The following is a 16,382-nucleotide window of genomic DNA, read 5'->3' as shown; positions in this document are numbered from 1 at the left end:
GCTATTTTACAGAGGCAAACAGAAGTTTACTGACTTTCCCAGGGTCACACAGCTAAATGTGAAATCAAATTGTCCTGACTCTAGGTTCAGCTCTCTATCCACTGAGCCACCTAGCTGCCTCATCAAAGATTAATTGGACAACTGAATGGAAGGATGAACTGGAGAGTATAGAGACTTGTGGCAGGGAGACCAACCAACAGGCTATTGCAATAGGCCAGATGTGAGGTGATGAAGACCTGCACTAGCAATATCAGAGGAGAGGAGGTATGTGTGAGAGATGTTACAAAAGTAAAATCAACAGGGCTTGGCAACAGATTGGACACAGGAGTTGGGCGGTGAAAGAAAATGAGAAGTTGAGCATGACACCTAGGTTGTGAGTCTGGGGAACTGGGAAGATGGTGAAAGTAACAGGGAAGTTTGGAAGTGGGGAGGGCTTGAGATGAAATAAAATGAGTTCAGTTTTGGATATTGCAAGGAAATGGGCAATGGTCTCCTCTCAATGGGAATATGGCAGTCACCATTCGGATTGTGCTCCTCCAGACCCGTTTTAGGACAAAGGTCTCAGATCCCCTCCTCCCTCTCCAGCAAACAAAATCACATGGTTCTAGGAGTTAGGTCAATAATTAGGGTTGGGAATACTGTGTTCTGATTAGCTAGTCTTTGTGTGTAGATTGTAATCCTTGAGTAATCTATTAGTGATGAAAAAAGGGAGGATCGCTTTTCGATAGGGACTAGGGGATAAAATGGGGCCTGTGCACCTCCATTCTGGGCACCCACCATCTGCACACTGGGTTGCCCATCCTCGGGAGAATGACAATAAATGAGCCTTTGACACATCACTGCTGCTGAGTTCCAGAGAATTATTGAGAGTGGGAGTCGTTTTCCTCACAGATATGTTGAGTTTAAGATATCTAAGAAACATCTTATTTGTTATGTCTAATAAGCAGTTAGTTATTCAGATCTGGAGATCAGCAGAGATTGGGGCAGGAAAGGTAGTTTTGAAAATCATCAGCATAGAGGTATTAATTCAATCCATTGTGAACTGATAAGATCACCAAGTGAAGCTGTATAGAGAGAGAAGAAAGAGGACTCAAGAGAGAACCTAGAGAGTTACCTATAGTTAGAAGGCATGATCTGGAGGAGGAGGTAAAGGAGACAGAGAAGGAACAGTCATTAGTAGGAGAAAAACCAAGACAGAATGGTGTCCTAAAAGCCTAGAAATAAGAGGTGATCAAGGAACATGATGAATGGTGTCAAAGTCTACAGAGAGCTCAAGAAGAATAAAAAGTCTTTTTAAAGGCCATTAATTTTTCAATTAAGATATCTTGGTAACTTTGGAGAATACAATTTTGATTGAATGCTGAGATCAGAAGCCAGACTTCAAAGAGATGAGAAGAAAGTCAGAGGAAAGAAAGTGGAAGCACCTGTTGTAGACAGTTTTCTCAAAGGGTTTAGCTACAAAAGGAGGAAGATATAGATAGTGTGTATAGGCTGAATAAGTGAGGGATTTTTTGAGAATGAAGGAGACAGTCATGTAGGGAAGAGTGAGAGAGTGAGTTGGAGAATAATGGAGTGGGAAAAGATGGGATGGAATAGGGTTACTTGTGCAGATAGAGAGATTTCCTATGATAAGAATGGCCACTTCTTAATAAGCAACAGGGGTGAAGAAAGAGATAGTGGCAGAAGGCATCTGGGTGATGTGAAAGAAGAAATGTCAGGTACTTGTTGAATAGCTTCAAATTTTTCTTTCTTTTTTTTTTTTTTTGAGGCAAGCTCAGCTGAGATAATGGGGGAGGCGTCATGGAAAATTTGAGGGATGACAAGGTTTAGAAGAGGTGCTATGAGGAGAAGGAGAGTGAATTAAGTAGAGATATATAAAAGGATTGCTTTGACATGGTGAGGGGCCAGCTGAGGTTATATAATATAAATTTGTAGTGGACCCAGTGAGCAGTTTCATGTTCCAGTTTCATTAAGCAGCACATGTCTGCAAGTAAAGTAAAAGAAGAAGCAGTGATTGAAGGATAAGGTTTGGCAGGGCAAGATAAGTAACAGGATAAGGGACCAAAAGTCTCAAGAGAAGAGGACAGTAGAGATGAACTGACTCACCAAGGGGTCAAAATGGGGAAGGGAGGAGAGTATAACTAATCCAAAGATAATAGTCCAGGAAAGGACAGGAGTTGAGGGATTAGAGGCAAGGATGGGTTTAAAAAACAGGGTTTGGAATTTTAAGGTAGAGAAGGAGGTGAAATGAAACATATTGTGATCAAATGAGGGGATTTCAGAGTTTATAAACATGGAAATAGTGTATTTGGGGATGATGGCAGGATCAAGGCCATGACCATCTTTGTGTATGCCTGAGGTGGGGAGGAGAAATAGGTCATGTAAAATGAGTAAATTGAGGAACTGTGAGGTTTTTGAAGGAGTATCTATATATGCTGAATACCACCAATGTGACATCAGGAGTCAGGGAGGAGAGAAAAATCTGTGATCCAAACTCTGACCTCACTGAGGAATGAAGGAGAGTGTCCTGTAGGGAACTAGACAAGAGCTACTAGAATTTTGACTGTGTTGTAGATATTAATTGAGTCAATCACAAAGGAGGAGAGGTTACTTAATGATAGTGACAAAGGGAGAACCTGAAAGTGGCATTGGGGAGCAAGGAATAGTCTAACTTTCCCCTCGTCATCCAGTGAGTGAGGGAAATTACTAAAAGTGTAGCCATTATGAGAAAGGGAGGTTGGGGGGGGGGGAGAATCATCAAGAGAAAGCTCAGATTCAGCAAGAACAAAAAGAGTGGGAAAGGAGGAGATTTAAGATGAAAAGAAGTTTCTTAGATACAGAACAAGCATTACAGTGAGCACAGTGGAAAGTGTGAATAGTTTTAGAGCGGTCTCCTGGGAATGGAGGTTGGGTTAAAGGAAATGGCAGTAAGGGATGAGTCAATGAAGGAGATAGAGAACTAGGTGTAAATGGTGATGGGGGAGGGGTCAGAATCACTGGGATGGCGACAGTATGACCAGGGAAAAGTTAATCTTTTGGAGCATACATTCTATTGGAGAGGGAGAAATATAGTATGTATGCAGATAAGAAAATGCAAAATAAATTCAAAAATTAAAGAGCACTAGTATGTCAAAAAAATTTCTCTTAGGAAGTGGATTCTGTGCTGACCTTTGTAGAAAGCTAAGAGTTTTCTGAGGCAGATGGGAGATAAACTAGCTCATTCCTAAGGGGATTTTGAATAAAACTCATTCAAGGTTGCTAAGTCACATGGTTATGGCTAAAACCACTCAGGATCCAGAAAGCACAAAATAGTAGAACTGGAAGGAAGGGACCTTCCAAATATAGTAGGCCACCTTTGCAAAGGCAGAGAAGAGGGAGATGATTGTCAAGAATGAGAAATAGCCAGTAAGCCAAATTGACTAAAATAGAGAATACATGGAGGAGTATTATGAAATGTGAAATAATGTGATATTTTCAGAGATAACGTCTTTCTAAGCAATGGAATGAACTCTTTTAGAACCTCACCTTTATTTAAGATCTAAACTGTGAAGACTGGCCCCTTCCCCAACCTAAATACCAAATATTTATTCACAGTTCTAAAAAGAATGCATTCAAAATTCTAAAAAATAAAATGAAAACCAAATACTGAAATTTTCAGTAAATCTTATGGTATAAAAGAGTATAGGGTCTAAATACTTTTTATTCTCCATTTCATTGACTTTGATTTTTTGTTTGTTTGGGGGTTTTTTTGGAAAGGGACTGGTAATAATTTTGGTCATTCCTTCAAGTGCCAGCTGAAGGGGTCTTGACAACCTACCCCCCCACCCCTCCCATACCCCACAGTTTGTAAATATATGGATTAATATATGCTCTTTTGCTTAACTGAAGACTTCAACAATGAGCACTGGAATAAAATTGAGAGGTAAAGGGAAACATTTTAACCACAAGATGAGTTGAATGGTTAAGGAGTCAGGAGATATTTGGTTCTGATCTTATTGATGTTGAGTGTCTTTTCAGTTTTTCAGTTGACTCTATCATCCCATTTGGTGTTTTCTTGGCAGAGATTCTGTAGTTGTTTGTCATTGCCTTCTCCAGCTCATTTTACAGATGAGGAAACTGAGGCAAGTGGGGTTAAGTGGCATGCCCGGGTTAACACAGCTAGTGTCTGAGGCTGGATTTGAACTCATGAAGATAAGTATTCCTGACTCCAGGCCTCAGCGCTCTATCTACCGCACCACCCCACCAATCCCAATAAGTCAATCTCTCCTCTGAGGCTCAGTTTCTTCATCTGTAAAGTGATAAGTATGACATGATATTCATAGCAACGTTCATTGTGGCAACAAAAATAATACTAAACAACAACTAAGATTTATTATGATTAGCAGTCTTGGTTTTGGAGAATAAAAAATGAAAGGTATCTCTTATCTCAGAATAGAAATGCAGGTCTATAGATATTGTGGTAAAAAGTTTTAACGGTTGGTTAGATAATGGAGAGACACCAGTTTTTTTTTTAGGACCGCCCTTTTGGGGAGGAGACCAACAGCATGAGCTACGCACGCCAGCCCGCCTGCTGAGCACTCGACTTCCGGGGTGCGAGCTTAAAAGGCAAGGAGAGAACAGAAGTGGGCCTTTTTTCCTGCTCCGCTGGTCTCCTGGCTGCGCTGCACAGACAGACGTGGACTGGAGTTTGACTCGGCCCGGCTCTCGGTTAACAGCACGCGCTTGACTCGGTCTCTCTCCCCAAAGGTGGCCTTGGGTTTTGGTGAGTTTTATACAGAATATAAACTAAGCCTAGACTTAAGACGATTTGTATTGTATTTCTACTTTCCTATCCTTCTAATCAACATCATCTTGTGACTACCATACAATAAAAGGTCTATCTAGAAAACCAGAAGCTTCTTCCATTTACTAGTCTGGGAGATAAATTAAGGGAAAGGTTAAGTAGGGTAGATTTATGATCTAATATCCAATTTTAATCTCACAATATAGAGTGCCTTATATATTATCAGTAGAGCTTGCCTTGTTGGTTATTTTTGCTTAATTATTTTTCTTTATTGTAAGAGAAGGTTCTTTTGGGTGGGGATATGTTGTTAAGCAATTGTAAATTCCAAAAAATTAAATGAAAAAAAAATTAAGTAATGCAGTTGGGCTAAATGACTTTTAAGATACATTTAAGTTCAACCTTTATGCACTTTCTTTGAAAACATGAATAAAGCATAAGTGGAGGTACTGTTTGAAAAATGATATTCAATTTAGATGGAAACAGCTTAGACTAAATAGTATTAATTGCTTTTTCCTTTACCCCTGTTCATTCCACCACCATAATTTGTAATTTAGCAAAATTCAGTGGTGGGATGTTTCAATTACAATACTTGCTTTGAATATTCAGGCAACATTTTTAAAAGTATTCTTTAAGTATTTTTTAAAAGGAAAAAACCCATGAAATAAGTGCATAGAAATACAACAACTTATTAAAATCTATTTTCACAAATTAAAATTATTCCTTGTATCCTAACAACAAAACCCTCCAATGATGTCCCAGTCACCATTGGCAAGCACAATGAAGTGAAATATGCTAACTAACCAAGGAATTATTTCTCAGACCAAAGACTATTTAAAAACATTCTTTATTTTTGCTTTGTGGGAAAAAAATTTACTCTGAGAGAGACTTGTAATCAGTGTGTGAAAATGACAAAAAATTGGCTAATTCGGCTTCCCTGAGTCCTCTTGAAAGTTCTTGCCCACATTCTTGCTGTGTCTGATTATCTCAGTGTTTCTATTCATGGTTAAAACCATGGTGTGAGTTCATGTTTAGTCTTAGTTGGTGGGAAGGAAATAAAAAGGAATGAGGATAAAGTGCCCAAGTGTGCCGTCAGAAGTAAGCTGGGAAACAACATATACAATTCCACATAAATACTTACTGCTTATAGCAACACTTTTTTGATATCATGTCATTTAAATCAAAGAAAAGGCTTCAATGGCAAATATAAGAAACATATATCATGCATAGATCCCCCAGATGGGCTCATTTAGACTTGCATATCTGTGAATCATTCCAAATGTTTCCATACTCTTTTAAAGCACTTGTCTACTTTTACCATTTTAACTGTCATCTGTAGATAGACAGGACACAAATCTTCACCCTTAGGAAAGGCTTGTTACTCATGCTAGTCTTGGAGGGCTACTAGCTCCCTTTTGGAAGATCTGTGTGAAGCAGCCTGGGGTAGTTTGCATAACCCAACCCAACCCAGTTACCATGGATAAGGATGGGAAGACAACTAGAAAGAGAGAATGCTTTTATGAACCCCCAAAGACTCATCTGACAGGATTAAAACAAGTGGCAGGTGCAACATTGAGGTACTGAATGAAGGAGAGGGAGATATAAATGGTTAAAGACCCACCATTTTGGTCCAGACTTCAATTTCATTGGTTTGGGAAATTCCTTGGTAAGGAAATTCCCTTTATCAATTCAGATCAACAACTGTTCTTCAACTTGTAATTTTACAGAGCTGCCTGGAACCCGGAGAGATTAAGTGACTTGCCTAGAGTCACAGAGCTATTTATATATCAGAGGAGAGACTTGAACTCAGTTCTTCCTGACTCTGTATTTAGATCTCTACCTATTACATCATATTATCTCTCACCACAGCTAACCCAAAGTGGAAAGAGGTATTCCTAGAGCTACTTTAAGAGATCTCCTTCTTTGTGTCAAGAATGAGGTTGTGAAACCTAGCAGTTTTCAAATAGGCAGGAGGCATTTAACATCCCTAAGGAAACACATTGCTATAGGACTGTTAGCTGAGTTTGCATCATCCAGCTGATAGAGCACTGGCAATGTATGCCGGTGGAGACTCAAACAGCACAAAGCAATGAAATAGAGTCATCAGTGAAGAAGGACCAGCAACATTCTCTGAGAACAGAAAAAAAGTGAAAGATGTGGAAAGGACCCAGAATCTCAGTCAGGAACTGAGGTCAGTAGCAGCAAGAGATCAGTAGAGTTCAGAAGAGATCAGCAAGGCACAGAGCACCCCTATGACTGAATAGATTTTTCCCATTCCCCCTTGTTTGAGTCACAGCCAAGTAAGAACGAGAGGCCATAAGATCCTTGGAGGAAAAGAAGAGGGGGAGATTCTTTTCTGAATGCCCTGAGACAAGTCATTTTTTATCTTTTACTGTGGAAATAAAATTCTATGTGTATTTCCACATGAGTTGTCTAAATGTATAGACATGGCTCATGGATGATAGTATGGATGGATAGATATAATGTATGGCCTGGTCTTCCTCTTTCTTTCTCTCTGAAGAAGAATGCCAAGGGCCATTCCTGAACTCTAGCTGGTAAAGGCAAGGGGAAAGGAGTAAGAAAGGGCTGGCAGATCCCAGAAATACCATAAAGGCTGAGTACTCTTTTGTTCAGTCTTGTATATTAGGGAGCAGCTATGTGGCTCAGTGGATAGAACACCAGCCCTGGATTCAGGAGGACCTGAGTTCAAATATGGCCTCAGACACTTGACACTTACTAGCTGTGTAACCCTGGGCAAGTCACTTAACCCTCATTGCCCCACAAAAAAGAGACATATTGGGCTATGGTAAAAAAGTGAAAGTTTTTAACAGTCGGTTAGCGATAACGGAAAGATGCCAGCTTTTGAAGGACCACCCTTTCGGGGAGGAGACCGTGACGAAAGACTGTGCATGGGCTACGCACTCCACCTCCGTCTGTTAGGCGCTCCACTTCTGGGGTGCGAGCTTAAAAGGCAAGGAGAGAACAGAAGTGAGGTCTTTTTCAGCGCTCCTTGTCCACTGACTGGCGCTGCATACACAGACGCTGACTGAGGTTCTACTCGGCCTGGTTCTCCGTAACAACACGTGCTTGACGAGGCTCAGCTTCAGAGGTTGGCCTTGGGTTTTTGGTGAGCCCTATATGGGTTTTTGGTGAGTTTTATACGGAATATAGACTAAGCTTAGATTTAAGACTATTTGTTTGTATTTCTACTTTCCTATCTCTCTAATCAACATCACCTTGTAATTTCCAAACAATAAAAGCTCTAAATAGAGACCAGAGGCTTCATCCACTTACTAGTCTGGGAGATAAATAAGGGAAAGGTTAAAAGGGGAGGTTAATGCTCTAGTATCCAATTTTAAATCTCACAGGGCTGACATCAAATCTACCTCTTCTCCCCTCTCCTTCCCCACACACATACTTAATTTTTTCTGATCTAAGGGCATGAATCTGGGATTTAAAGGAAAACCACTTCTCTTGTCTCTCTTAATGGAGGAGGATTGTTGTTCATTCATTCAGTCATGTCTGACTTTTCCTGACCCCGTGAACCATAGCCTTTCCATCCTCTACTATTCCTGAAGTCTGTCCAAACTCATGTTCATTGCTTCCATGACACTATCTACTCATCTCATCCTCAGCTGTCCCCTTTTCCTTTTACCTTCAGTCTTTCCCAATATTAGGATCTTTTCCAATGTGTCCTGTCTTCTCATTATGTGACCAAAGTATTTAAGCTTCAGCTTCAGTATTTGTCCTTCCAATGAGTAGTCTGAATTAATTTCTTTAAATATTGACTAATTTTATTTTCTTGCTGTCCAAGGGACTCTCAAAAGTCTTCTCCAGTACTACAATCCAAAAGCATTGATTCTGAGACGCATAGCCTTCTTTATAGTTCAACTCGCATAGCCATAATTGCTACTGGAAAAAAAAAAACATAGCTTTGACTATATAGACCTTTGTCAGCAAGGCGATGTCTCTGCTTTTTAGTATGCATTCCAGATTTGCCATAGCTTTCCTTCCAAGAAGTAAGAGTCTTTTAATTTCATGGCTGCAGTCACTGTCTGCAGTGATCTTTGAGCCCAAGAATATGAAATCTGACATGGCTTCCATTTCTTCTCCCCCTATTTACTAGGAAGTGATGGGACCAGTTGCTATGATCTTAGTTTTTTTTTTTTTTTTTTTTTTTTTTTATGTTAAGCTTCAAGCCAACTTTTACACTCTCCTTTTTCACCCTCATCAAGAATCTTCTTTATTCTTCACTTTCTTCCAGGAGAGTGGTTTTGTCTATATACCTGAATTGTTGATATTTCTCCTGCAACCTCAATTCTGACTTTTGAATCATCCAGTCTGGCATTTTGCATGTTGCACTCTGCACATAAGTTAAATAAATAAGATGACTATATACAGCCTTGTTGCACTCCTTCCCCAATCAGTTGTTCCATGTTCTAACTGTTACTTTTTGACTTGCATACAGGCTCCTCAGGAGACAAATTAGGTGACTTGACATTCCCTTCTTTTTGAGGACTTGCCACATTTTGATGTGAGGGAGCATAGTCCTTAGCTTACATTCACCAGTTCGTTTCCTTTAACAAAGCAAAACTCAAACAGAAATCAAAACAGTTTTAAAGATTAGTATATAGCAAAGAATACACAAGAGCTCTTTAGTTAGAAGTGAGATGAGATGTCAGCTCAAACCAGGAAGGAAAAAAACACTCTCCCCCATAAGGAATTCATTCTAGCAATCTCTAAAATTTCAAGCAAGTACAAAAACATGATGGCGCCAGCTGCCAATACATATTTACAATACATACTACTATTTCTCATCCCCCTCCCTAGAGTGTCCTCTGTTCACTTTTCTCTTCCAAAGAATGTCTGGAACCTACCCAGCAACTCCCTTTCACAGGTTTGTAGCAATGAACCCAATGTTCTCTCCCCCAGCCTGGAGCCATGTCTTTTTCTATATACAGGAAACATCTCAAGGTTGGGTGAAAGCCTAGTTACATTTATTTTGAAACCTTGTGAACCTAAATGAGAAGGTAACTGATAGCTATGCTTAGGACAAGGCCAGATCCTGGAGTTCTAAGGTTTCACCCTTGTAGTAGCAACAAATCAAATATATGAGATTACCCCTAAATGTCCATGTCAAGATATGGCACAAGGGTTATATGTATTATTTTTAAACCCCTCCCAATGAAAAAAAAATCCTACTACACTATGATTAAATAAATGAATTTATAAAGCATTTTTGGGTGGAGCAATGATGGTTAAGTGACTTGCCCAGGGTCACACAAGTGTCAAGTGTCTGAAGCCAGATTTGAACTCAGGTCCTCCTGAATCCAGGACCAGTGCTTTATCCACTGCACCACCTAGCTGCCCCTTATAAAGCATTTTTTTTTAATTTCTTTGGTGAGGCAATTGGGGTTAAGTGACTTGCCCAGGGTCATACAGCTGGTAAGTGTCAATCGTCTGAGGTCAGATTTGAACTCAGGTACTCCTGACTCTAAGACCAGTGCTCTATCCACTGTACCACCTAGCTGCCCCCATAAAGTATTTTCGAAGCACTTAACTATGTGTCAGACATTGCAGTGCATATAAATGCAAAAAGTGAAAGACAGTGACCACATGGAGCTTATAGTCAAACAGAGGAAGATACATAAGGAAGTGCTGGCCAAGGAAGGGAGTTTTGATTTGGGAAATCAAAGGGATGGTGAGTGGAGTCATATGTCGATAGATTGGCACACCTCTTCCAGAAACAATGATACTAACGACCTAATGATTTGACTACTGTGTCCAGAGCAAGAGATGGGAGAAGTATATATGCTCATAGTGTCAGTGATGTAAGTTACCCTGGGTGGGATGACTGGATTGGCATATGAAACATAATAAGTATGATGCTGACTAGATATAATGGACTAGATAAATATGCACTCAGCAAATTGAAGTATAATTTTCTGACTTTATTTTTCTTGCTTTTTTGTGATATGGTTGATATGGAAATAGATTTTACATGACTTTATGTGTATAATTGGTATCATATTGCTTATCTTCTCAGTAAGTAGGGGAGGGGTGGAAGGGAGGGAGAGAATTTGGAACTCAAAAAAGTTTTAATGTTAATGATAAATAAATTTTAAACAGAGATGTTTGTAATCACCCAGTCACTAGTCGAAGGGGCTCAGGACCAAAGCAGGAATTCCACAGTTGTGTAGATTAAATTTCCAGAGGTTATGGCTTATGGAGGTCTGTTTTAGAGGTTGCTGCTCCAAGTAGGAAAAATCAGAGGAGATGGCAAGAAATCCTGAGTGAAATAACTGTATGACATATTTAAAAAAAGATCTGATCAGCTAGATGCAGTTGACTGCATAAATTTATATTAAGTCACCAATCAATTCAGGTCAGTATCAGGAGATCCAAAGTATAATTGTGATATATATGATTTCCAAAATTCTCTTCCTCTAGACTTTCTTCTGAGTAATGGAAAAAACAGGAGAAAAAACACAGATTTGGTGGATATTTCCAGTTGAGTATGCCATCATTATCTCAAGCTAAAATATCTAAAACCATCAGTCAACAAGTATTGCCTGGCACACAGTAGGCACTTATTAATATTTATTGATTGATTATTAAGTACTTACTACGTGCCAGGTACTATGCTACATACTGGAGAAACAAAGAAAGTAAAAACACGGTCACTGTCCTAAAAGAGCTCACATTCTTTTTTTTTTTTTGCGGGGCAATGGGGGTTAAGTGACTTCCCAGGGTCACACAGCTAGTAAGTGTCAAGTGTCTGAGGCCAGATTTGAACTCAGGTACTCCTGAATCCAGGGCCAGTGCTTTATCCACTGTGCCACCTAGCTGCCACACCAAGAGCTCACATTCTAATGGAGAAAACAATATGAAAATAATTATATATATACAATATACTTAAGCAGTGTAAGTTTGAGGGATTCTCAGAGGGAAATCACTAACAATTTGTGGGAGGGAGGTGACCTGAAAGGTGATATTTGAGTCAAATCATGGAAGAAACCAGGGAAGCCAAGAGATGAGGGAGAGAATTCCAGGCAGGGGGCACCATCAGTGCAAACACACAGGGGAAGAGATGGAGTGTCATGTAAGGGAAATAAATATACAGCAAGTCACTGTAGTTGGATTGTAAAGTAAGAAGGGAATAAATTATGAGATTGGAGGCAGCTAGGTGGCACAGTGGATAAAGAACCGGCCCTGGATTCAGGAGGATCTGACTTCAAATATGGCCTCAGACACTTGACACTTACCAGCTGTGTTACCCTGGGCAAGTCACTTAACCCCCATTTCCCCGCAAAAAAAAAAAAAAAAAAAAGTAGGAATGGACCAGCCAGGTTGTTATGAGCTTACATGTCAAGCAAAGGAATTAACTGAATTGTTTTTATTATGTGTTCAAAGGCAACAAGAAATAGCATTTCGTGGAGACATTTGGTCATCTTTTCTCATTATCCTCATAAATGTGAGCAAACAGACAACAATGAAAATAATGCCAAATTATTCTCTAACATCGATTACAGGATTAAAAAAAGTAGAGAAACTCTACAAAAGTTAAGTTTCTCTAAACTAAATCAACATATTTCCTGATGGAGAGCTTATGGAATAATATGCATAATGAGATACATATTTGGACATGGCCTATATGGGAATTTGACTATATTGACTAATTTGCTTTCAAGGCTTTGTTTTTCTTTTTTCTATTTTAGGGGAAAGGGGAAGGAAGAAAAATAAATCAATGTTTAATAATTGAAATAATTAAATTTAATTTAAAAATTATTTTTAAATGTTCCTTGATATTTTGAAACTTCAATGAGAAAATGGGCACAGAAGAGAGTAGGAAAAATTACATTGGAAAATGTGGTTAAGAATTAAGGAACAAGGGGCAGCTAGGTGGCACAGTGGATAGAGTACCGGCCCTGGAGTCAGGAGTACCTGAGTTCAAATCTGGCCTCAGACACTTAACACTTACTAGCTGTGTGACCCTGGGCAAGTCACTTAACCCCAACTGCCTCACTAAAAAAAAAAAAAAAGAATTAAGGAACAACTGTGTGACTCTGGGCAAGTCACTTAACCCCTATTGCCCTGGGTGGGGAGGGGGAAGAATTAAGAAACAAAAGAAGCCACAGACTAGTAGACTACTTAGAATTTTCATACATACAAATATATAAATATATACACACATGCATATATATGCATGTATATAATAGATGCTTCTTCAAAAAGAATTTACTAAAGGGCAGCTAGGTGATGCAGTGGATAGAGCACCGGCCCTGGAGTCAGGAGTACCTGAGTTCAAATCCGGCCTCAGACACTTAACACTTACTAGCTGTGTGACCCTGGGCAAGTCACTTAACCCAAATTGCCTCACTAAAAAAAAAAAAAAAAAAGCATTTACTAAGAAGAAAATATATAAGTGGAAAACACCAAATATTTTAATGCAATTGAGTGCATACTAACAGACAGGATAGCTCTTGATGTGCAAGTTATATCCAAATCAGTTGTCTGTATGTAGTCAAACCAATGAATAGTTATAGAAAAGATCAAAATCAACAATAAATTAGAAGCCAGAATAAAGAGTAAAACATTGACTGTTGTTACAAGTTCCACCTGCCTTGTTTAATAAGCCATTGATTTCAGAAAATGGGCAAATTGACAAAATTGGAAACACAGGCAATATATTTTCTTCCAAATGTTCAAATAGTAGTGGGGAGGTGGTATCATTACAAGGCCTGAAAGAACCTAGAAACCTCCTCCTTCAGCAAGCACTTGATTTCTTTGTCAAGTACAGAGAGACAAGGAAGTCAATGCCAGCATGACTTAAAAGCAATATTCACTGGAAAACCATCATAGCAGAGCGTGACATAAAATTTCTAGTAGCCTCACAGAGCAATGAAAGTAGTAGTTCACAGTAAAAAGGGCTTAGTATGAGGCCCCACTAATCCACATCATCCTTAGAGGATTTGTAGATGAAACTGGAAGAACAAGTTAAATGTATGTGAATTGGAACAGATCAGCTGGCATTTCAATAGGTATCTGGTCTTATCCATAGCAATGGTAGAACAAACAAAATTGGACTCTAATACCTAAGTTCCTGATGAAGGACTGGCAATAGCATTTGAGGAGATGAAATTGAAAAGGGCAACCAGACTTGAACATAAAGAAAAAATTCATGCTGGAAGCAATGCACTTTTAAAGGGACTCTAGATTTTATTTTCAAGATATTTTTGAGAGGGAAAGATATAAAAGAATGGAAAATATCACATATAGTAGAAGAGCAAGAAGACATTAGTAAATGTTAATCTGTGTGAATGCTTTCTATAAAATATTTACTATATTTTATCTGTAATCAATAAAATACTTACTATAAAATATTTACAATCACATAGCTCACTAAGAAGGCTAAAGAATATAAAATGTCACTATGTCCATTGATTAGGATTTTTAAAAATTCAGTAATGTAGGCTTTCCTCAAATAAGATGCTTTCCACTTATATGTTAAAATTATAAGTAATTCAGTGATAGAAGTAAATAGAGATTGCAATGACCACATTTACTTATTTCTTTAATCATCCACAAAGTAGAACAGAATCTCATACTATATAGTACAATAAATTCCAAATGAATGTTTGTTGTTGTTGCTGGTCAGTCATTTTTAGTCAGGGCTGACTCTTTTTGTCTCCACTGAGTTTTTCTTGGTAAAGATAGTGGAATGCTTTGCCATTTCATTCTCCAGCTCATTTTACAGATGAGGAACCTGAAGCAAATGGGGTTAAGTTACTTGCCCAGGGTCACACAGCTAGTAAGTGTCTAAGGCCACATTTGAACTCTGGAAGATGTCTTCCTAACTCCAGGTCTAGCACTCTATCCACTGTGCCACCTAGCTGCCCCAGTGAATAAATTATTTACATATAAAAAGACACACCACAAAAAATGTTTAGAGGAAAATGAAAGGTTATATCTTTCACAACTATAGTTAAAAGATGAATTTTTAACTAGCTGCACCAGAAAAATAAAATGAACAATTTAAATTATGTAAAAATGAAAGAGATTTACAGAAAAAATTATAATGAATCAAAAATAAATAAAATGCAGAGACTGGGAAAAATCATTGCATTATGTAGCTCTGATAAAAGTCTGGCACCCAAAACCTATAGGGAATTGATACAAATCTATATTTTTGAGGGCAATTTGTTGATTAATAAGTCATCAAAGTTATAAACATTCTATCATCAAAAGAAGAAACAAACTTTTAACAACCAGTTGATAAATGCTCAAATTCATTAATAATATGAGAGATGTCAGTCAAAACAATTATGTATTATCTCACAGCCATCAAATTAACAAGCTGCTAAAAAAAACACATACACAATAAAAATCACTCTTGGCAAGGCTTTACAAAAACAGAAATGCTAATTCTCTATTGGTGGAGCTGTAAGTTAGTCCAAATATTTTGGAAAAAAAATTCAAATCATGTGAGAAAAATTGTTGGGTTGATACACCAAGAAGGCTGCTGACAAGAATAAAACATTTGGCAATTACTGATATCTGCTCATCACCTGCATATCACTTGGCCTTACTACATGTATCTTCCCGTATTCCTTTAAATTCTTCCTATTTGTCATTTCTTATAGCCCAACAATATTCCTATTCATTCATATAGCACAATAATATATCTTTGTTAAATTGAATTGAGTTGATTGATTTGTCATCTTTCACTCTTGCTACATGATCAGCTCACCCCCTTTTCTGATATGTGACTTGCTTAAGAGAAGCAGTGTAAATTACATCAATAGAAACAGAATTGGTAATATATAGTAGCCTATTTACCCCCACAATGAATCTCTCTATTTACCTTTGAACTCACCTAAAATTTCAAATAATCTGTAATTGTGGTAGTCAGTGATTTGTAAATATTCAGCATCACTGTGAGTATATTAGTGTTTAAATCTGATCTTTTGAAGTTGAAACCAATGCTTTTAAATTACAATGACCATTATAATCAATCATAATAACTATTTCCCTCCATCCCACTCCCTTCCCATGACATTTACTCTATCTTCTTTTTATTTATTCCTCCTCAGAGATGTGGTACCTACTTTGCTGGGCTTTTATGAAGAAAATTCTCTGTCAAGCTTAAGGTACTATATACAGGTTATGATGAACAGGATACTATCAGAAAAACCTGGAAAGACCTACATGAACTGAAGCAGAGTGAAATGTACTGTATACAAAATAACAGCAATAGTGGGGGATGATCTGCTGGGAAGCATGTGGTTATTTTCAGGAAGGAAATGATCCAATATAACCCTGAAAGACTTATGAAGATTGCAGCCCATCTGCAGAGAAAGAACTGATAGTATCTGAAAACAGATGGAAACACATTTAAATTTTTTTTTCATTTTCTCTTTGACAATTCCTTAATCTGAAGTTTTGGTTTTTTTGACTGTTTTCTCTCACAACTAGATAATATGGGAATTTTTCCATGACTACTCATGTATAACTTATTTGGAATTGCTTGAGTTCTTGTGGGTAGGCAGTGCAAATGGAGGTGGGGAAGAGAAGTTGGAACACAAAGTTTTATAAAAATTGA

This window comes from Dromiciops gliroides, chromosome 4 (assembly GCF_019393635.1).
Source record: "Dromiciops gliroides isolate mDroGli1 chromosome 4, mDroGli1.pri, whole genome shotgun sequence".
NCBI classification, from domain to species: Eukaryota; Metazoa; Chordata; class Mammalia; order Microbiotheria; family Microbiotheriidae; genus Dromiciops; species Dromiciops gliroides.
Note: the sequence above shows the minus strand (reverse complement) of the source record.